The 22932-nt window shown below is 35.5% G+C and overlaps 1 long non-coding RNA gene across 3 annotated transcripts in view; it reads left to right on the top strand.

Annotated features, from left to right (window-relative positions):
• The first annotated feature begins 3071 nt into the window (after window positions 1-3071).
• LOC126940191 (uncharacterized) overlaps window positions 3072-22932 on the top strand; it is a 41711-nt gene continuing 21850 nt past the window's right edge. For 2 of the 3 annotated variants that reach the window (XR_007720656.1, XR_007720658.1), the window contains exons 1-4: window positions 3072-3204; window positions 11563-11721; window positions 16785-16896; window positions 17799-17917. This is a non-coding gene — a long non-coding RNA (uncharacterized LOC126940191). The remainder of the gene's footprint in view (window positions 3205-11562; window positions 11722-16784; window positions 16897-17798; window positions 17918-22932) is intronic. The other variant, XR_007720657.1, reaches the window with a different exon arrangement.

Genomic DNA, 22932 nt, shown 5'->3' with positions numbered 1-22932 from the left:
GAAGTTTTATCTATAAGCTCCTGACTGGGGCTGCTGCCTTTCTTTCATAGATGTACTACCCAGAGAGGAGGAATCTAGAGGTGCAGTCTGGCTACAGTGGCTTTGCCGCAGCTATGGTGGTTCCACTCAGTCTAAATTTCCTGGCAGTTTTGTTTACACTGTGAGGGTAAATCTGCCTACCCAAGCCTCAGTAATGGGTGACCCCTCCCTCCCCACACCAAGCTTGAGTGTCCCAGGTTGACTTCAGACTGCTGTGCTGGCAGCAAGAATTTCAAGTTCTGCTTCTGCTCACCCCTTGTGGGCTGCACCCACTGTCTCACCAGTCTCAATGAGATTAACTGAGTACCTCAGTTGGAAATGCAGAAATCATCCTCCTTCTGCATTGGTCTTGCTGAGAGCTGCACAACAGAGCTGTTCCTATTCAGCCATCTTGCCGGATCCACCACAAATAATCATATAACCCATTATTTTGAACTGATGACAACTTAAGATTAATTGCATAAACAAACCAACAAGCAAACAGAAAACTAATAAAAGCTTACACTTTAACTTTGTTCCCCTGTTTTTAAACTTTTTGTTGTTTGTATTTATATCTTCTTATAATGTTTATGTCTTGAAAAGTTGTTGTTGTTATTATTTTTGATCAGTTTATCCTTTTGCCTTTCCTCTTAATATATGAGTAATTCATACACCACAATTACAATGTTATAATAATCTGTGTTTTTCTGTGTCCTAAGTATTACCAGTGAGTTTTGTATTTTGGGATGATTTCTTATTGCTCATTAACGTGATTTTTCTTTCAGATTGAGGAATTAACACCCTTATGTATTTCTTGTAGGATAGGTCTGATGTTGAAGTCTCTCAGCTTTTGTTTGGCTGGGAAATTCTTTATTTCTCCTTCATGTTTGAAGGATATTTTTGTCAGATATACTATTCTACAGTGTATTAGCCCATTTTCATGCTTCTGTTAAAGACATACATGAGACTGGGCAATTTACAAAAGAACAAGATTTAATGGACTTACAGTTCCACATGGCTGGGGAAGCCTCACAATCATGGTGGAAGATCCCCTTGATTCTTTTTAAATATTTTAATCTCTTTGCTAAATTTATCCGATAAGATTTTGAATTCCTTCTCTCTGTCATGTTAAATTTTGTTGAATTTCCACAAAATAACTATTTTAAATTTTCTGTCTGAGAAGTCACATATATCAGTCTCTCTAGGATTATTCCCTAATGACTTATTTAGTTTTTTTTTTTTGTGTGTGTGTGTGTGTGATGTTTTGTTTTCCTGGATGGTGTTGATGCTTATGAATATTTGTCAATGTCTGGGTATTGAAATATTAGGTATCTATTATAATCCTTGCAGTCTTAGGTTGTTTGTACCCATCCTCTTTGGGAAAACTTCCAGCTATTCAAAGGAACTTGGGTGCTGTCAACTAAGTTTTTGGTCACTGCCACTCTGTCTGCATGAGGGGGTACCCCAAACCCTGTAACACTGGCTCTTACAAATTCATCGAGGTACTAGTTTGGCAGTCTTGGATAAGATCCAGAAGAATTCTCTCCATTATCAGACTCTTGTTCTCTTCCCTTTCTTTCTCCCAAACAAATGGAGTCTCACTCTCTGTATTCAGCTTCCTGGAGCTGGCAGAAAGGTGAAACAAGTACCTCTGTGGCCACCACTATAGGACTGTACTGAGTCAGACATGACACCAGCATGGTACTGGGTCTTGCCCAAGGCCAACGGTAAGCACTGCCCTCCTACCACCTCTGTTTACTCATGGTTCTAGGGCTCTACAATGAGCAAATAGCAAAGCCAGCTAGCAAGTTCCCGCTGTCACTGAGTGGGTTCAGACATGCTGTCCAGTAGCCTGCACCTAATGTCAGAAACCTTAAGAATCTACCTGTGCTCTATTCTGTGGCTAAGTTGGCACCCAAACAGTAAGACAAAGTCTTGCCCACTGTTTCCTCCTCTTTCCGCAGGTAGAATCTCTCTCTGAGGCCACACTACCTTAGGCCCTGGCTATGGTTAATATTCAATGCCCAAGGAGCTTTTAAATCAGCTTGTGGTGAATGCTGTGAGGCCTGGGACTCTCTCTTTAGGGCAGTGGTCTTCCCTCTGGCCCAAGGTAGGTCCAGAAATGCTGTCCAAGAGACAAGGCCTAGAATCAGGGATCCTGAGGGCCAGTTCAGTACTCTACCTCACTGTGATTGACCTGGTACCTAAGCTCCAAGACAAAATCTCCTTTACTCTTCCTTCAACTTTTCTAAAACTAAAGAAATCTGTCTTTGTAGCCACCAGCGCTGGAAATGTGCTGGATCACACCTGAAGCCACCACATCTCTGACTTTCACCCAAGACTCACAGCGAGTACTGCCTGGGTATTGCTGCTGTTTATTCAAGGCCCAAGGGCTCTTCAGTTAGCAGGAGCTAAATCCTGCCAGGACTGGGTCCTTCCCTTCAAGGCAGTGAGTTCCCTTCTGGCCCAGGATGTGTCTACAGGTGTCATCAAGGAGTTAGGGCATAGAATGGAGGATTCAGAACTTCTGTGTGGTACCCTATCCTACTGTGGCTGAACTGATATCCAAGTCACAAGACAAAATCCTCTTTTCTCTCCTCTCAAGCGAAGAGAAGGAGTCTTTACTGGAGCTGCAAGCTGTGGTTCTTGGTGTTGGGTGAGGGGTAAGGCAGGTACTCCCTTGGCTGCTCCAGCTGGTGTCTCACTAGGTCATATGCCCCCAGTTTCACTGGGGTTGGTGCCTCACTAGATCACATGCTCCCAATTTCACTTCAAGCCCAGCACAGCACCAGGATATGCCCAGGGATTGCAGTCCTTGTGGCCTAGACTGCCTTTCAAGTTTATTTAGAACCCCACAGCACTTTAGCCTGTGGTAGCAGGGCTTGCCAGAACTCAGATTCTGACTGTTGGAGTGGGTGATTCCCCTGTGGCGAGGGCTGGTGTAAATGCTCCTTCCATGCATGCAGGCTGAATTCTGCCCTCTGTTTGTTTCCACTGTGACACAGCAGCACTGAGTTCCAATGTGAACTCTTACAATCACTGCATTCTCCCTCACCAAGTACACAGATCCTCTCTCCACACCATGAGGCCACTACCAGGAGATGGGGAAAAGGTGGCATTGGTAATTTTACGCTATCTTTACTAATGTCTTCAATGCCTCTTTCTGTGATATGAAGATAAAACCAGGTATTGTGGTTGCTCACCTGATTTGTGGTTCTTGTGAAGATGCGTTTTTGTGTGGACAGTTGTTAAATCTGATGTTTCTGTTGGAAGAATGATTGGTGAATGCTTCTATTTACCCATCTTGCTCTGCCTCATGCTCCCTTACTTATAATTTTAGTTTGAAAATGTGTTTCAAAATTAAAAGAAATAACTGTTATTGAATACTTTCAGATTTAGAAAAATACAAAAAAAATTCCCTTTTCCTTTTTTATTTTTGTTTCCTTTTAAATTAGGAGTATAAACCATAACGAGAGGAGGGCAGATGGATGTTATCCTATCTTTCTAGAAGCAGACACAAAATTCTGAACCATAATATTTAAAAGAAAAGCTATATTATTAAAAGTTTCCATTGGACATACCAAAGTATCATTTAGTACCCTAAATTACAATGATAAATGTGAGAAATTTCCATTTCATTCAAGATACAAGCAAAGATGGGGCACTCAGTTACCTTTTATTCTTCCAATTTTATCCCAAGACACACTGGTACTTTATTTATATATTTATTTAGCTTGCTTTTTTCCAAAAATGAAAGGCATCAGTATGAATAAGAATAAAAACAGCAGTCAATGAGTTTTATTATGAGAGAAGAATTATTCCTATTTTCTACAGTTTTCAAAAAAGTTAATATTTACAAAGCAATAGTTTAATGAATTATAAATAGCAAGATATCAGAAAACTAAATTAAAAAGACTTTATCTGATTAGCATAAATAAGTTCAAGATGAAGCATCATCACAGATCAGATAAAGAAGCCCAACGTTAATTATTCAAGGAGATTTACAAACTTGCCTTCATCTCTTAAAAAGAAAAAAAAAAGAAGAAAAAGAAAAAAAAAAGAAGAAAAAAAAAAAAAGGTGTTTTAAGATTCCAGTTACTTTCTGGCTTATGTCCCAGCCAATCACTTCCCAGTGTAACGCCAGCAAAATTATTTCTTGCTAATCTTACTTCTATCAAATTAAATACCTTCTCTCTTTTCTTTTTTTTTTTTTTTTTTTTTTTTTTTTGAGACGGAGTCTCACGCTGTTGCCCAGGCTGGAGTGCAGTGGCGCGATCTCGGCTCACTGCAAGCTCCGCCTCCCGGGTTCCCGCCATTCTCCTGCCTCAGCCTCCTGAGTAGCTGGGACTACAGGCACCCGCCACCGCGCCCGGCTAATTTTTTTTGTATTTTTAGTAGAGACAGGGTTTCACTGTGGTCTCGATCTCCTGACCTTGTGATCCGCCCGCCTCGGCCTCCCAAAGTGCTGGGATTACAGGCTTGAGCCACCGCGCCCGGCCACCTTCTCTCTTTTCTTCCTGATTCACAGATCATTAAGACATTTGCATTATATTTTTAAATAACAGAGTTATGGTTCTTATATTGCACAAAACTCTTACTTTTGTCTTCCTGGACTTGTAAGCTCAAGTGATTTTAAGAGAAAACTTGTCACTAATAATATTTTCGCAGACTAACATTATTAAAATATGTTATTATTTTACTACTTGAACAAAAATTTCATCCTTCTCTCCTTGTTCTGTATGGCTTTGAATACATTTCTTATTTTATCTGTGCTCTTATACCTGCGCTCTAGAGTGAAACTTGAATTTCTCATTTTCTCCTTAATTTATGTCTGTTAGTCTCTTGTTCTAGTTTTTTACTTCTTCCAAGCTGCAGGAAGCCTGAGAGTGAATTATTTAGTGTTTATTTGGCTGAATCTCAAACAAGTCTCAGGGTTTTACGCAGCAGACAAGTATTAAAGTGCCAAGCGTAGATGTATAGCAATTGATGAGCAAATAGTAAGATTATAAAAATATATAATTTAAAAAGCAAAATAATATTTGAACTTAAAATGATTTGTCCTTAGTCTGTCTAAGCCATGCATTGGCATTTTCCATGTCATTTATCTAATATTTATTAGCTACTTGGCAGAATCTTCATTATTGAAATGTAGGGTATTTTTTAAATTATTAAATGTAGAGTTTTATGAAAACATATTACTTTGATTTTAGATTTCTATCTAGCTTATTTGGTACACAGTACTAATTTGTATAAGTAACACTTAAAAATATCAAAGCTAAAATATGTTTATGTGCTATAATTAATTGTTTTTTTCAACTCACTTATATTTTCATAATTGGTTACCAGGATATTACACCTTCATACTTCAGACAATCTCCTAAGACTAAATGAAATGGAGATTATATTTCATCTCTTCCTCTTACTTCAACATCCTCTACAAGCCTATTTCCCACCTGTGGAATAAGCAAGATAGGATGACAGTTCCCTCTGGAGTGTTTCCAAACATGCCAGAGCAATAAAAACTGTGATAGCAGAGATTAAAGTTTCTGACTCCAATTGCAGACTCTCAGCTTTTTAGAGAGCCGCTGGAGAATGGCCTTGAGCCTGGCCTCACTATCTCTCTTTCTGTAGTCAGTGCACATGACATTTCACAAACACTATGAAACTAAGAAATCTGTTTTTTCAGAACTGAGCTCTAGGGATGATTTAAATCTTTTAACCCAATGGCAAATTTCTCCAACCTGTGGGGTTAATCAACCATTCAGTCAATAAACTTGAAGACCTGAAGGAAAATGTTACAGAAGTCTGCCTGAGACACATCGGGGGTCATATTAAAGGGATAAAAATGTGTTGTCACTTAAAAGATGTTATAACTGAATCATAGAAATAAATGATACATGTAATCAGAATAGATATGGCCAAATTAAGAATAAACTGTTGACATAGTCCTTTATTTTCTACTGTGTTTAAGACACTATGTTAGACATAAAGATAAATTAGGCACAGATAATTCCCACACAGATCCTTGCACTAGAAATAAGAAATGGTTAATGCATACATAGAGTAGAACAGAATATAGTATATAAGTGCTGTAAGAAAGATATGAATCAACATCAATAGAAGATCACAAGAGAAAGTGATTCTTTTCATAAAGTAAAATCAAGAAAGACTTTCAAGAGAGAGTAAGATTTGAACAAGTCTTGAATAACTGATATAATTTAGTTATGGAAACTGAGTTTAAAAAAAGACCATTCACAAAGAGAAAAAATGTGGCATGAATAAATTTTTAAAATGTGACTTGCACACTAGAGAATTTTATATCAATTCTGTAGAATATAATTTTCAAAACTATTTTCTGGAACATCAATTATCTGTTGAGATGTAAATGGATATTCCATTAGAAATAAAGATTCTTTAGAAGAAAAAAATTTATGAAAGAATGAGTATTCTATAAATCGAGAGAACCATAGGGTTACTACTCATGAAGAGACTGTTATTACTTTGATGAATACTACTACTACAACTACTACCACCACCACCGTTGCTACTTCTAAATAGAAACTAAAGCCTTTGGGGATGTGAGGATGAGACACTATGGGCTTACAAGCGAGCAAGTAGTCAGATTGATGCTCTGCCTTGAAAACATAATCAGCTGTGTTTTGAATGAGAACAGAAGAGACACGGTGACTTTGCTAAAACAGAGGCCAGATCACGTCACTTTTCTAATTATTACTTTGTACTAGTTTCTTGTCTCACTTAGAGAAAAAGCCGTAATTCTCATTCTGGTCTTTAAGGCCTTCTGTCTAGTCTCTACTATCTCTCCATCATTATCACCTGTCTCTCTCTCTAAAATAGTGCTTTGGTCACACTGCTCTATTACTACCAAACTTTAGTGTAACTACACAACCCGTTATAACTCTTTTATAACTTTCAATCCCCTTAACCTGTTAAATTCTTATTTATCAAACTTATCACCCTCTCATATCCAAATATTTGTCCCTATCTGTCACTGATAGTCAAATGACTCCTCTATTATAAGACTGCAGGAACAAATTAATTTATGTATTTCCAGTGCCTATGGTAGTGCCAGGCATTTAATAGTTACTCAAATAGGTGCAGAAAGAACTGAATAAAGAGAAAATTAAAGATGTGGAATCATTTAAAAGTGTTTTGCTATAGCAAATGTAAAAGGAAATAGAACTTTAACTTAGGTGAGAATAGAGAAGACATTAAAGAGTAATATTTCAACAAAATCATTATTTTAGTCATGCATTATAATGGAAAGGAGTGGGCTGTGAAGGCAGATGGTCTCTGTTCAAATCCTAGACTCCCAGCATAGTTGTGTGGCCTTATGCACAATGCTTTATCGCTCTGAATTTCAATTTTCTCCCCTGTAGAATGGAGGAAATGCTCCCTTTTCAGATTGCTACAGTTAATAGAGAAAAATCAATGTATAAGATATGGTCTATGTGCAAGTAGGAACCATTACGACGTCACTTATTGGCACATATTTTTAATTGGGGTTGGATGTTTTATTTGTGTTGTCTTTACAGTAGACTTTAAGTGTAAAATAATGCACAAAGTTCATGACTTTTATATTTTCCATAGTTCTTAGTAGGTCCCATTATTATTATTACTAACAATACCGAAAACAAAATAATAATAAAGCTTCCCCCATTTCTTGAATATACGTGACCTCATAGTAATATTAACTATGCAATATACTGAATATGTTTTATATATTAGAAAGCAAGCTCATAGTATTAACCTAAGTTGTACATAGTAACACCTCATATAAATGAAAGTCCTGGGATTAAAATTGAAACCTTTTTGGAATTTAGGTATTATCTCATGCTGTTTTCATACACCTGCTATGATATTTATAGCTCTTTAATTGATAGATTTTTTTTTTTTTTGCTAGTTGAGGGTTATTGTTGTCTCTGTCTTTTAAGTTTTCAAAGGTTCAGCTTCCCTTTGCTTATCATATTTTACAACCATATTTAAATTGGTGATTCAAGTTACCTCTTTCTTCACAGACTTCCAGTGACTTCTTACTACATGCTAATCCAAAAATAAATGTTAGATTGTGACCTTTAAATGTTTACTCCAAATTGTCATTTCTACCTATTATTTACCATCTAAGTTTATGACCCTTTGAGCATGGCTCCACAAATACATGTGCAATGCAGAAACCGTGGCTCTAAAAGTGTGGAACAGTCTTAAATAAATGAGTGTACATGAACATAATTTGGATTATTTTTTCAAATTCCAACCTCATTAGCTTAACAGGCTTTTATAAGCAGGGAACTCCAAGCATAAGAATTTTTAAAGCTCAAAATAAAAATTAAAAAAATTTTAATAGACTTTCTTAAGGCTCCTTCAGTGATTTGAATATATTCCTCACTTTATACCTCATGTTTGGAGGTGTAAAAAAGTAAAGTTTTTCAAAATATTCTACTCTGTACCCTCAGTGCCTAGCTTAATGCCTATGTGACAGCAGCATGATTATAAATCCTATCCTTTTATACTTGGTAAGGGAAAAAGACATGGAGAAAGAGAATAAACAAAGCACTCATCTCTGAGAGTTAAAAGCTAAAAAATGAGATAGAGTCTAGAAAATATATTATATATGCATCTTCAAAAAGAAGTGGCAATTGTTTACTAGGTAGATATTGGAAAGGAACAGCAAGAGGGAAATGAGTATAAGATTGAGCTGGCTATTTCATAGAGGACAGAAAATAAGTTAATGTGAGTGGAGAGTAATAACACATATAGATTTGATTAATTTAAATATTTCAGTTGGTGATAGGTATAACTTTTCTGCTATTCTTTTCCTTAGTTCGAATGTAGCATTATGGGATTTGAGGCTCAATGAGTCCCCATTTTAAGTATTTTCAAGCTTATTGATTTTAAGTAAATGTACTAGTACAATGTATTAATTCCTATCACAATGAAAGGGACAGCTATCTACTAACTACCCTGTTGCACAAATGTGCTCTAATCTTACTGGCCTTTACATCTTTTACATGTTTTGTTAGTCCGGATGGCCCTCATTTCCTGGCCTCTTACTACAAAATGTAGTGAAGGCCTCACATCTTTAGTAACCTTCCCCTGACTTTTACTAACCTTGTGTTAAAAATATATCCCTTATGCACTCATAGCATCATATTATCTATTCCCACCACCCCAATCATACTTTTCAATCACAGTCACATCACAATCACCAGTTTACTTACTTGTCTTAGTCATTTTTCTTCAAAATAACTTACTTAAGGCAAAGACATTATTTATTATTAAATTCTAATCACTTATTGAACTGCTGGATAAATATTAATTTCAATTGCAGATGACAGTTTTGAGAAGGAGAATTCAGTATTCCTAATTGAAAAAGCAAACTTTTTGCTATAAGTTAAAGGTGACAGGAACCTTGCAAAAGGCAAATTGGAGGAAATTAGTCCCACTAAGTTTAATGGAAATGTGAGATAGGCAATTAACACCTTCTGTCTGATGTTGCCGTCTGCTCTGAAAAATGAGTATGAAATATGTATAGATGGTGTCAGCACACAAGGTAATCTCCTGGTCTGTGGATTGCAAAAACCATGGGAGAAGCATAGTATCTGGACTGGATAGCACAGTCCCTCATGATTTCCCTTGGCTGGGGGAGGGAGGTCCCTGGAATGGTACTGGTACCAAAACAGATATGTAGACCAACAGAACAGAGGCCTCAGAAATAACACCACACATCTACAACCATCTGATATTCGACAAGCCTGACAAAAACAAGCAATGGGGAAAGGATTCCATATTTAATCAATGGTGCTGGAAAAACTGGCTGGCTATGTGCAGAAAACAGAAACTGGACCCCTTCCTTATACCTTATACAAAATTAACTCAAGATGGATTAAAGACTTAAACATAAAACCTAAAACCATAAAAACTGTAGAAGAAAACCTAGGCAACAACATTCAGGACATAGGCATGGACAAAGACTTCATAACTAAAACACCAAAAGCAATCGCAACAAAGACCAAAATTGACAAATGGGATCAAATTAAACTAAAGAGCTTCTCAGCAAAAGAAACTATCATCAGAGTGAACAGGCAACCTACAGAATGGGAGAAAAGTTTTGCAATCTCTCCATCTGACAAAGGTCTAATATCCAGAATCTACAAGGAACTTAAACAAATTTACAAGAAAAAAACAAACAACCCCATCAAAAAGTGGGCAAGGGATATGAACAGGCACTTCTCAAAAGAAGACATTTATGTGGCCAAAAAAGTTGAAAAAAAGCTCATCGTTACTGTCATTAGAGAAATGCAAATCAAAACCACAATGAGATACTATCTCATGCCAGTTAGAACAGTGATCATTAAAAAGTCTGGAAACAACAGATGCTGGCAAGAATGTGAAGAAATATGAACATTTTTACACTGTTGGTGGGAGTGTAAATTAGTTCAACCATTGTGGAAGAGAGAGTGGCAATTCCTCCAGGATCTAGAACCAGAAACACCATTTGACCCAGGAATCCCATTACTGGGTATATACCCAAAGGATTATAAATAATTCTAATATAAAGACACATGCACATGTATGTTTGTTGCAGCATTATTCACAATAGCAAAGACTTGGAACCAACCCAAATGCCCATCAGTGATAGGCTGGATAAAAAAAACTGTGGCATATATACACCATGGAATACTATGCAACAATAAAAAAAGAATGAGTTCATGTCCTTTGCAAGGACATGGATGAAGCTGGAAACCATCATCTTCAGTCAACTAACACAGGAACAGAAAACCAAGTACTGCATATTCTCACTCATAAGTGGGAGTTAAACAATAAGAACACATAGACACAGGGAGGGGAACATCACACACTGGGGCCTGTCGTGGGGCTGGGGGCAAAGGGAGGGAGAACATTAAGACAAATAATGCTTGCAAGGCTTAAAACCTAGATGACGGGTTAACGGGTGCAGCAAACCATCATGGCACATGTATACTTATGTAGTAAACCTGCACCTTCAGTACATGTATCCTAGAACTTAAAGTGAAAAAAAAAAGTCTTTTTTTAGTTTTATAAGAAATAAAATGCTCAAACAACAATAATGTTGTAATTTGAATTTCTTGATTTACACCTAAGTTTACTTAACACTTTTCAAGTAGGTATATATGCTTCTTTGCTTATAACATAAAGTATATATTTGTTTCAATTTATTCAATGTTCATTGGGAAAATATTATATGGATTGATTCTGAGAACATTTGTCTTCAGGTGAATGATTCTTCTATATTACAAAATGAGCCAGATCTTCTTGATTAAAAACTCTATGAAAATAAGATATTCAGATTATTTGAGATATGTACAAGGTATTGTTGTCATTGACTTAGTGTCTATTTCTTAATGTTTTCTCTCTGATCAGCTTTAGTTCCCTCTTTAGTGGAATTGTCATAGCATGTTACAATTTATTGATGGTGAATTAACTTTGTCTCATTATGGCATTTAATTTGATATCCATAATTTAAATAAGCTTTTATTTATCTTATAGGTTTATCAAAGACAAAAAGCTACAATAAAGAGCCTCTCTGTTGCCAAGCTCACCTTCAAGGAAATATCGTGGATTATTACTGCCTTGGTTACAGTCAATTACAGGAGCAGCAGTGTTATATGCAAGAAAGTGCCAAGCTCTAATAAAGGCAGTTTCTAAGTATGATAATTATAAAATTACATGAAAACATTTATTGGGTTCACAGCAAATCCTTTATGAAATTGAAGATGCTGGAGCTGAAATACAGCCAGAATTGATAACAGCACGCAAACAACTTTCAGAGTCAAAAAATCATTCAAAAATGTCTAATCCCATAACTGTATCAAAGCTGGCAGGTGCTCACTACACAGAACATTAATTTGGGAGATTTAGAGGGGATTTTAAAGATAACCTTCTGTGACCAGTATGCTAAGAACAGAATGTCTCAGGATAAAAATACTCAATATTTTATAATCAATAGCAAAGATGAAGATGCAAAATTGAACAAGAGAGTATTTTTAACCCCACGTGATTATACAGTTTCATTACATGTCTGTGTTTATATGGATAGAGTGGAATCTGGGCAAGAACATGAAAATAAGACCAGAATTGCTTTCATTCTTATACAATAATAATTGCAATAGTCAGAATGATGGGCCATAGTCTGAAGGTGTTTGATGTATAACAGCAGGAGCATGGTCCTGAGGAATACTTATGATCACCTAGATAAGGACTTTGAAGGGCAATATTGGTGAAATCCTCTGCTCTTGCTTCCCAAGTTTGCCAGCAGTGCAATGACCTGCATTCTCTTTTAACAAACTTTGCAGTGTTATGCAAGCCAACTTAACAATTTTTTTGTAAAGTCTCCAACACTTACCTGTGTCTTCTAGTGAGTTCTTAATCACTATATTAATAAACTAAAATTCAACAAGGGAAGGGCTTTAGAAAAAAGCAGAAAATGTATTGGATCAGAATAAATGACCAAAATGTGATGCATATATTTGATCTCACTAAGAAATGTAAACAGTGACATTCATCTGATTTAAACTTATAAGAGTTTGTGGATCAAAGGGGTAAATGATTTTCTAAAAAGATATATTATCCCTTAATGTTTATCCTTAGTTACATGAGCTTGAAAACACCATATTAAAAATGTCACATAAGAAACCTGTGAAAGAAAGACCTCGGGAAACAATATCACATTAATTAGTGATCCAAGGGAAAAGAAGCTAAGAGTTTAGAAACTGTCTCTTGATGCTTTTTCTAAATGTGGACAAAATACTCTTCCATCAGAATGACTTTAGAAAGAGCATGATAAGAACATCACACAAATAGACAGGAAAGTTATATCTGTATCTTTAGTACTTCCTAATCTTCTAGTGCTTCCTTGAAGTACATAAAGATGGCTAAGTGCATGCAAAAAGTTTGCGTTTTATTTCATCAGGCTAATTTGGATTCACTCCTGTGATATACAATCAACTATATGTAAGGTCTTCTTTCTACCTAAGCTTCACTCTCTTCCTCTTGAGCCTACAAAGCTTCTCAATTTTTTCAACTAAGTCTTTGCGAAAATTTTCAATTCAATTATCTACTTCTTTGAACCCAGCTAGCAAACCCTAAGCTAGAGCAATCCAACTGACTGATGTCTTTGTTCTTAAACCTAGGCAGTTGAATCTGACTGGAGAAAAATCACAAAACCCTCAGAAAATTGCCTCCACCATGTAATGTTCTCTGACCACAATGGAGTCATTTACACTGCTCATCAATTCTTCTCAGTTCTGATAAGATTTTTCTCAGTTTTCCATAATACCTAATCAAACCATTTCTTATCTCAACCATCCTACTCTATTACCTTCCCACTCATTCTTAGCTGAAAATCTTGTCTCCTACCTCACAGAAATATAAAAGTACTCAGATAAGAACTCCTTTAAATTCCTGACATCCCATCTACAAAAGTGACAGTGTATTATAACTAATTTCTTTCTCTCATTATGATAACAAATATATCATCCTGATTGGGGCTAATTCCTCTACCTGTTCTCTGAATCCTATAAATGCTACTTCAGGAATTTCATTTCAATTATTAGACCATGTTTTATTTTTTCTAGTCTTTCTCTCTTTTTCTACTTGCACTTTTGAAAAATCCTCAGGCTTCTCCCATTTGTTCTTAAACTTCAAGCCTTTCCGGTTTCCTCTCTCTCTCTATTCCCTGGTATTACCGAGCTTGCAAAAAAAAAAATCCAAAATCCCTGCATCTGCTTCCTCTTTTTCCATTTGCTGCTTAGATCACTGTATTACAAATTCTATTCCTTATTCATCCACTGAGCGAGCTCTTAGCAAAATTTTTACTGATTTTTTTTTTATTTTTGCTATGTCAAAAGAATATTTCTATTCTTCAGGGAGTATTTGATGTTGTAAACTATAACCTCCTTGAAATAAAAATTTCCTTAACTTCCTCAATGTTAGGCTTTTTTGACTCGCCTCTTTTGTCTCTCTTTGGATGTTTCTTCTCAGCCTCCTTACAAATTTACATTGGTGAACTGATCCATTCATAGGACATCATAATCTTTGTGCTAATGACTCCATTGACTGATTTTGCAGAGTGTGTCACTAACTCAGGTCACTTGACTCAACACTTTGTAGCATGGCATTCTGTATATTAAGCTGTGAAAAAATGAAAGTAAAATATCTATATTCACTTCCAATCAGAAATCTTCAATTTTACCTCCTACAAATCAAATTAGTAGGGAAGCCTTGAAATCCTAAGATTTCTCTGTTGACTAAGAATAAGATATTTTGTAGTGTCTATCCTGCCTTTGTGATCTTCCAGCAATAAGCAAAGATTAAATTTTAAAGGCAGAAGTTTAAAATACAAGGAAATGACTTTATGATCCTTTATTAGGGAAGAGAATAAAAAGATAGTTTCAGATTAATAACATGTATTTAAAACGCTTGTAACTGATAAAATATTAGTATCCAGAATTTATAAATAATTTTTGAATAAATAAGAAAAGTATGTACAATAGGCAAAATCCATAAACAGATATTTCAAAGGAAATAAAAACTGCAGAAGCAAGAAGCATTCAGTGTACCATATCATTATATAAAAATAACTATAAATTAAAATCCCAGTGCAGATTAATATCCAGAACATTTCAGAAGTTAAGATGTCTGACAAAACCAAATGTTGAAAAGGATGCTAAGCAATGTCATATTTCCATTAACCAATTCTAATACGAGACATCTTCTCTGAGGAATATTCACTCATGAATACCAGGAGATGTTCATAAGCTTGACATGATATTGTAGATCATAACAAGGGAATAAAACAAATGCTCATCAATATTAGAAAAGATAAATTACAATGTATTCCAACAAAAATATTATGCTACCATTAAATAAAATACAGCTATATTGTATCAATATAGATGAATGTTGAAAATCATATTACTCAAAAACAAATTTATATAAGCTCAAAGATAGGAAAAAACAAAATATATCTTTTATATATTTTTGTGTGTGTGTATACTAGAAAAAATAAAAATAATGTTTATATTGATAAATTTGGCATGCTAATTGCTTCTAGGTGTGAGTAACAAAGCAAAATTGGATTAGTTAGGACTACACAGTAAGCTTTAAATATACTTATAATGTGTTTCTTAATCAGAGTGGTAGATGTTTTCATTTTGTTATAATTCTTTAAATTATATGTGCCAGTTATTTACATATTTTTAATTTACGAAGTTCATTAGTGAAGAGAGCTAACTTATTAACCAGAAGAGAGTATAAGGTCTATTTTGAAAGATGGATGTCTCTTGAGCTAGGCAGAATTATCCTTCAACAATGCCCATGTCTTAATTCCCAAAACCCGTGAATATGTCACAAAGCAAAGTGAATTTTCAGATGTGACTAAGTTACAGATCCTGAGATCAGAAGATTCTCCTGGATCATTGAGGGTGTCTTCAGTGAAATCACAAGAGCCCTTAAAAGTGGTAGAGGTAAGCAGAAGGGAGTGTCACAGGAAGATATGACTATAAAGTAAAGCACAGAGAGTTACAAGTCTGTTGGCCTTGAAGATGGAGGAAGGCGACAGGAGCCAGGGAATGTAGGCAGCCTTGAGAAGCTGGAAAAGGCAAAGAAGCAGATTCCCTGCGTAGGCATCCTAAAAAGGAACACAATCCCGGCAACACCTTGATTTGAGTCCAGTCAGATTCATTTTGGATTGCTAACACCCAGAGATCTAAGATGCTAAAGTGTTGTGGTTTCAAGCCACTAAGTTTGTGGTGATTTTTTTAGAACAGCAGTAAGAAAAATATTTCAGAACATTCAGCATACTTATTTTACTGTAGGCCTCCTTCATGTCTAAATGACACTTGGGAACAGCTGAAAAGGCAAAAAGAACAAATTAAACAAAAGCTACTCCTGCCACCACCATCATGACTACTGCCATTTGGTTTGCGGTTACTATGTGTAAGGAATTTTGCATAAATTGACTACATATATCATGTATTAGTTTGGTGCAAAAGCAATTGTGGTTTTTGACATTACTTTTAAGGACAAAAACTGCAATTTATTTTGCACCAATCTAATATTTAAATATAATCATAAACCCATACAATCAGAATCATTATTCCCTTTTGATAAATAAGAGAAGTAAGGCTCTATTGAGTTCAGATAATTAACAGCTGTTAAAATTCACACTCCTGGTAACCACCACACTATGATTACCATATTGCATGTGGTTAATATTATTAAAAATTAAACAAAATTTTATCTGTGAAATCACAAGAGATAAAATCATGTGTGTGATTGACAACTCATTTATATAAAATGAACACATTATTATGCATACATGATGTTATGATTAATATATCTACAATATAATTGTATACATCAATATATAATTTTATTGAAGGATTCCTATATGATGTGTCAACATTTACAAAAGTATCAATCAGGTGAAAATTCCTCCAAATGTCAGCATGAATCCTAAGAAAAATTAACAATTAATGCTACAGTACTAGCCCTCAAACTCAAACCGTTGTGATAGAAAGAAATGTTTATTAATAGTTCTTAGTCAACTCGCCTCATGCATGTATTGAATTTTAATGAATATTGGTTTACTCATTTGCTCTAAATTTAACTGGAACACTACCAAGAGGGGATTAATCTCGGTAATAAGTATGTTTCTCATTTTTCCGTAAGACTCAATCATGATGACATTTTTACTTTGTTCCCCATAGAAGTCAAATTTTACTGAAGTGATGGAGTGAGAACAAGAGTGACTAAGATAGAGAAAGAAACAGAGAGAGATGGGGAGAGAGAGAGAGAGAGTGAGAGATGTTACGAACAAGGGTGAGTTTGGATTATTGAAGGGGGCACAATATGGCAACATTGAAGAAAAAAAAGTTTCTGGCAATTATTTCTCTATTGTAGCAGTTTTTTTTAGGTTTTATGAAAGTGTCAAATCAAGCACCAAGGAAAATGGTTTACAAATGCAGAACTCTAAAAAAATAAGATAAAAAAGAGATCAAAGACAGCATAAAAAACGTTATGTTTAAAAAGATGGATTGAGATCAACTTTCCATTTCAGTGTTATTTGTAGTCAATTCAAAGGCCACTTTCAACCTTACACAGAAACATGAATTGATTTTAATGGTATCTATGAAAAAAAAACTTTGCCTCAAACACTCTAACGAAAAGATTCCAATGAAGTTGTTATGCCTATAATGTTGTTATCATCACTCTATGCCTCAAAGCTGGACTTGTATATTAAAGGATAGAAAATATTTGAAGAAAGAAAAATCAGGCTAGGACTTAGAACTCTGGTGCAAAAATCCTATATCATCAAGCCGTAACTTTCAGCCAGTCAGCTGTCAGCTTAAAAAGCATACATTTGTGTCATGTTTCTATAGATCACACGTTTAGAGACAAAACTTATAAGTTCACCTGAAAGATACAGGTGTAGAGTTTAATAAATGTGGAAAACAAAGGTTTACTTATATTTGTTTTAAAGACACTGACAAATAGTTATAAACTTTTACAAAAATAGAATTGATCCGGATTCAACCTATATCTGCAGCTTCATAAAAAGTTTATATTCGCTGTTTTTATTCACTGATTCTAAATTTGTTTTTCCTTGTGTATACTTGACCAAATTCTTACGAATTCCAAACTGTTCAGATCAAATAAACATTGAAAAGTAAATAAAAGCATTTCTAGGACTAAAAAGGTGATATGATGGTTTTGCACACCAGCAGAGAATCCACGAAGAAAATGTATTCTCATCAGACAAAACCCTCTTGCCATTCCACTCTCCATGAGAAACTTACATTCTAAAATTGAAGGCTGCAACCTTCCTTTTGTTGATTTTATGGTATGTATAATAGAAGCTAGCCTAGCTATTCATAGTCCTGGATATTAATATACTGAAATACATTTAAGTATAGTACATGACATTCGAATGTGGCCACTTTGGCACAGACACAGTTGATGTTGGGATCCTTTTGTTCCGACCTTGAAAAATTAAGTTTTTACTTTTTTAAAATTGTCATGTCATATACCTAAGAAATATTGTCACTCCATTCCTGAGCTAAAAATTCATCACATCCGTGACTCCAGCAGCACTGGGCTCAACGGTGTGGAGAGAATCTTTAAGTATAGTGTGGAGAAATGCTGGCCAAGGGTTAGAGAGGGAAGCAAGGGGACAGAAATAGGACGTGATTTGGAGACATCATGACGTTCAGAGATGTGTAGTGCTCATGTGATGTAATTCATAAGAACAGCTTCTTGAATTTTTAAAAATTATTTAGCAAACAATTTTGTTACAGCTGCATCAGAACAGCTGTATCTGTTAGAGATGATCAGAAAACAGATGGTACTCTCAAAAGGTTATTAAAGAAAGTTAAAGGAAGAGGCTTTTCCACATATGTAGGCAGGGTTAAGAGAAGTGACATGGGATGCTGAAACATTCAGGAAGTAGCAGCCATGCAAATCTGTTACCACTCCAGCTCTGAACCCAGAGAATGCAGCTATTGCTGAGCTCTGAACCCATTCAGTGACTAAAAGCTAAGGAAACTGATTTGAAGCTTTAAATAGAGGATGACTTTTAGGAGGAAAGAAGTAGTGGGAAACACTGGGGACTGGATCTGAGATACAAAATAAAAATATCTAGCACAGCTCATCCCTCTTGTTTCTCACTGTTCTTCCTGTCCATCAGTTATCAAATTATAATTAGCTGATGTCAGTGTAATTACAGTCCTACCCAAAACCTACACTGAAGCACTAGCCAACATTATTATTCTTATAAGATAAAAAGGGAAAAACACACACAAACAGGCAAGATGAAGGGAAATAGAAATACTTAATAGAAAACATAGATTATCCTTTAGAGGGAACATGTTGGTGCTCTCTTAGTCTGTTTTTGTTTGTTTGCTTAAATGTGTGTTGTTAGATTTGCAGTATCAGATAATGCCAGACTCATGATGGGCAGTTTGGATCTCACAGTCCCTTAATGCTCATCATCAAGATTCGGTTTTTGTTAGGGCCCAACAGCAAGCATGGAGATGTTTTTCAAACATAGAATAGTTATCTCCTGAAAAACACATGCCTTATTCCAAAGCCCTAGGGGTCCACACTATGATTACCATATTGATATTTGTCAGAGGTTCTCAGAATATCCATATCTCCCAGAAACTTCCAGTCCCATAAAACTCAATAGCAAGCCAGTTTGCCTGCAGCTTGGACTTGCTATCAAAAGATCTTATACAGATACGTTCTATGCTCTCTCAACAACAGTATAAAAAGTGTATTCTCTTGGCAACTGCAACAGCTTCCATATTCAAGGAAATACATTATCATCAGAAAGAATGTTCTGATTTTTAAAGGAGATTTTCCTGAGCAAGCCCCAAATATGGCTTTTTTCTTTGCTTCCACCCCTATTCCTCTCTGCCCCAACCCTCACTTGCCCTTTTCTTATTATTTTCCCAGCTCCTTCCCACAAGGAAGCACTTAGCTCATTTTTGCTCAGAACGTAGGCAAGCTAAGGTCACCAATATCACTCCTGAAATAGAAGTCTGCTCACTCATTCAAGATAATTACTTCTTTTCCTCTCCTTTTTCAAAGAAGGATGATACATCAAATGAGGCTGAAAGCCTACTTCTCCAGGAAGTGACTTTATTTTAGTATTTTATTTTATATTGTGAAGTTCTATACCACAGAAGCTTCATAAAATACTTTGAGAAACTCTTTGTAGAGTGACAGTTTTAGCTGAGGTTCAATTCACATTAGATTTTCCTATATTAATTAGAGTAATGTGATTGGCAGGGCTAGGATAATACAATGTGTATTTTACGTACTGCAGCTTGGACAAAAATGGTTGGATATGCAATAAGGAGAAGTAGGGGTTATGTTGTGAAAATTTACTTTACCAATTTGAATATTTATTTTATCGTAGGACTCCTGGGAGATTCCAAGTTTAACTCAACATATGTTCTGTAAATTTAAAATTAAATTTGTTTGTATAAATTTGACACAATAGGAGTTAAGCTCAAATGAAGGAAATAAGCATATGGTGGATTTACCACTAATTGAGAGCCTAACGCTATAAGAGACAAGAAGAAGGGTTTGGTGGTTTTAGTTTTGTATTCATGACTATATATATTTGGGCATATTGCTTATGTTTATTGTTGGTTGTTATTCTAAAACATAGGTGAATTTTATTTTTTACTACAGTGCATTCAGAGAAGTAACTTCCATCTTAACATTTTAAATCGATTCGTAATACATATGTTTTTCATATATAATTATATGTATAAATGTATTTATTCACATACATACACATACATATTACCACCAACAGATATGTCCTTTTTTCGCTGATAATTTAACCTCACACTTCTGTCTGGTAGGAATCTCTACTCTCAGGGAAGCTATGCCTCTTCTGTTTTTCTGGGGCAGTTGTCCATAACTCATTCTTTTCTGCCAGTGACTTCTCTACATTAAGTTGCATGACATCACTCAAACCAATGAAATGTCAAGGAAGAATGATGGGGCTTTTTAAAAAAATTCCATTAGAAACATAAATACCTGTGAGCAGAAAGCATTATTGTTTATTCTCCTTCTTTCCTTAAACTTGAACATGATGCTTGGTTCCTTACATTCATCATATGTAGATGAATGAATGTTCAATGTTTATTAGAAAATAAAGGAGGATTTGATCGACTCTGTTTTAGATGTTGCATTCTTCACTTCACCTGGTTATATGTGCACCTGAAGAGGGTTTAAGCATTGGAAGCAGCTCTACTTCCACAGTGCAAGACGAAAGAAGGCATCTCTTATTAAAAGCCAATCCTCCCTATAAATAGTATCCCTTTATGCCTTCTCAATAATTGTATACTATTGGTTACATGTTTTGTGTCTATATTATCAACAAGACCCTCTCAAACCAATACATGATTACTCACAATCAAGCCTAACCTATTAAAATATAAAACCTATTCATTAAACAGATATCACTCTCTTGCTTCAATGTCATATTTTTCAGTGCAATAATTTATACTCTTTTTTTTCCACCTTGGCTTAGTTTTCTATTGCTGTTGTAACAAATTACCACAATATAATTAATGGCTTAAAACTACACAAGTTTATTACTTACAGTTCTGGTGGTCAGAATTTCAAAATGGGTTTCACTGGGCTATGACTGAGGTCTTGGCAGGATTGCACACTTTCTGAACATTCCAGGGGAGAGTCTGTTTCTCTGCCTCTGCAGCTTCTAGAGGGTGCCCACATTCCTTGTCTTCTGTTCCCGTCAGGATCTTCAAAATCAGGAACAAAGTATCTTTATTACATCTCCTTGTTTGCTTCATTACATCTCCTTCTCTGACTCTGACCCCTATAAACCTTACTTTTATAAAAACCATATGATTACATTGGGCCAACACACCAGGATCATCCAGGATAATCCTACTGTCTCACGATCACCAACTCAATCACATCTTCTAAGTATTTGCATTGTGTAAAATAACACATTCACCGATTCCTGAGATTAGGGCTTGGACATCTTCGGTGAGAGACATTATTCAGGACACTACATACCCCCACCAGCTCTTTAGCCTTCTTAGTTTTTGCCACCATCATTTCACTAAAATCATCCTGAATAAATTCACTGTGGGTCTAAATCTCTTAAGTCCAAAAGATAAAAAAGTTTAGTTCTCATATTCTTCCGAGCATTTCAATGGGTTGACAGCTTATTTTAAAAAGAGTTTTACTCTTGAAATACTTCTTTTTTAAGTTTCCTTGACAATATACTCTCATGAGTTTACTGGTCCCACTTCCCTTAGCTTATCTGTACTTACTCATATTTTTAAAAAATCACACATTTACATATGTGATTATAACTCCTAAATATGGTGAGTGCATTTTCTGCTGTTCCTCGCTTTTTCTACCTGTTTGCTCTCAGAAATACAGACACAGACTTTAAGCTACATGATTCATTTGTTGTAAATTAATCATTGAGTAGAATCACTTAGGACTGCGAGCTTTCCAAACTGGGGGAAAAATACATCTTTTTTTTTCTGCTGGATGAAGTGAAAGAGCCCAGAGACAGATATTCTACCATATTTTGTGCTCACCTCTTCAATTATGACTATCCTCAGGCTTCTTCCTGATTTTATTCTCTAAGACAGCAAGGTTCCACTACATCTGGACAACCTCTGCCAGCCTCACATACAATATAGTCACCACGCAAAGCCTAGTCTCCAAAATAGCTCTTCTTGCATACTAGGATTCTGAGAGATCTGTCTCCATCCCATCATTTCCCTGGGTTTTACCTTCCAAATCAGGAATGTGTAGAATTCTACTAAGATAAGTGATAATAGTAGAGTTATACAAAAATTTACTCTTTTCTTTGCTCATTTCCCATGATTCCTCAGTGAGACTTGGGAAGGAAGATGTGAGCCCTCTCTCAGAGCTTTCTTGTAACCTGCTATCATTTCCATTTCTACTCTACAAATTTAGGGATATGAGGTGACACTTTTCTTCTATTTCTATGGCAAATGGGAATGTTCTTGCTTGCTGTGGAAATTGCTTTTGATATTTCAGTGACGATCTAGAAACAGAGAACTGGATATCTCTGTTTAAGCTGCTGCTATTTAAGAAATAACATCACACATTAGGATTTTTTTATATATATGACTTTTGCCACTTAAACAAAATCTGCATATAGAAGGAAATGAGGGGAGTCTCTACAACCAAAAAAATATATCTCTTTATCTTCAGTTTTTAAATGTGACTTACATGTTCTCTTATACCCTGGCATAAGCCACGGTTAAACATTTCCCCTCAAATGTTTCATAAAATGGAATCCAGAGGAGAAGGAAATCTTAGGTCTCA

Source organism: Macaca thibetana, chromosome 17, assembly GCF_024542745.1.
Source record: "Macaca thibetana thibetana isolate TM-01 chromosome 17, ASM2454274v1, whole genome shotgun sequence".
Taxonomy (NCBI): Eukaryota; Metazoa; Chordata; class Mammalia; order Primates; family Cercopithecidae; genus Macaca; species Macaca thibetana.
This window is presented reverse-complemented; position numbering and strand designations above follow the sequence as displayed.